Genomic DNA, 1,517 nt, shown 5'->3' with positions numbered 1-1,517 from the left:
TCAGCTAATGGTAGCACATCAGAATTTGGAACTTAAGCAACTGATAGTGAAGACAACTTCTTACAATGGAAATTAAGAAGAAATGATATATGATCTTAAGCAGAATGAGTTCTAGTGCCCAACAAAGAAGATTAATGTTTGCAAGTTGAGAAGTCTTCTAGTGGACTAAAAGTTTTCAAGGAAGTGGTACAACGGTTTGACAAAGACGAATCCCCAAAATGGTAGGTTTGAATCGGCGAACTGGCCACTCGCACCCATACAAATCAAAGGACCGCCCTCAATGGTAGGAGTTCCCAACTCACTCAGGATTGAGGTCATGTTACCTATGGTCATCCTATGAAGTGAAGTCTCTGTCATGAACATGATGGAACACAAGACATGCACAGCGAAATTAGGATCTAATTACACTCTAATTGCTTTTAATTCAAAGAAAACTAGCATGCAATTGAAGGAAAAAAATAGTAAATATAATTACCTTGAAGCTCCCGAAATCCACTTTTTCTCGTTGAATCTCAACCCGAACATGAGCGGACCACCACTAGAGTTGACCTACTATCCTCTAGACTCAGAATCGGGTTGTGGGACCCGGTGCATGAAGAAAACCGAGAGAGAGAAAGGAGATGGAAAATGAAGGAGAATTTGGGTAGGGTTTGGGTTTGTTTTTTCAGCCCAATTTTGAAAACCAAAATTGGCAAATTGTCAAAACTCTTTTATTTAAATTCAAAAGCCCATTTTATATAAAAAACCATGCAACAATTGCATGAACCAAATCCATAAAAACCCAAAACCTATAATCCACTATCTTAATGGGCTTAATGTCTTCACTATAAGCCAACACCTAGCCCACTATTTTGTTAGTAGAATTATCCAACAAAAGTTTGGATTTTGCCACTAACTTTAGTCAAAGGGCAAAATAGTCATTTGGTCAAAGTCAAACTTTGACCAAAAAGTCAACACTTTGACTTTTTATGATTTTTTTTCGTGTTAACTAATTTTGACCTCCCGAGCATGAATCCACATTCATTTTCTCGAAATTCAAATCACATTGAATATAAGGTCAGTCAAAGTTTGACTTTTCGAAGGCAAAAGTCAACTCTTTGACTTTTTACATTTTTGACCATTTCCATTATTTTCGAGCTTCCGAATATGAACATATTCATATTCTTGATATTTAAATCACATTTAAATATTAAAGTTGTATCTCTAGACTGAAAAACCCGACCACTATATCATATATACTTGTCGGTTTCTCTCTCTTCACCTAATTCGAACAATTCGAATTATTCTATCATATTGTTCTAAGTTTATTTTCATATGAGTTAGTAGGGAAACCTAACGGACCTATAGATCATAGACTCCAACGATCTGAGATTAGCTGGCTAATGGCTAAACTCTTTAGACGGAGCAAATCAACATTCGTTAACTAACGGGTCATTCCACTAGAGTCCCGTAGTTGCACTCCCCTCATTATAGATATATTTGTGTCTATTTGATATAACCATGATTAGTAAGCTAAT

This window comes from Benincasa hispida, unplaced genomic scaffold (assembly GCF_009727055.1).
Source record: "Benincasa hispida cultivar B227 unplaced genomic scaffold, ASM972705v1 Contig731, whole genome shotgun sequence".
Lineage (NCBI taxonomy): Eukaryota > Viridiplantae > Streptophyta > Magnoliopsida > Cucurbitales > Cucurbitaceae > Benincasa > Benincasa hispida.
This window is presented reverse-complemented; position numbering follows the sequence as displayed.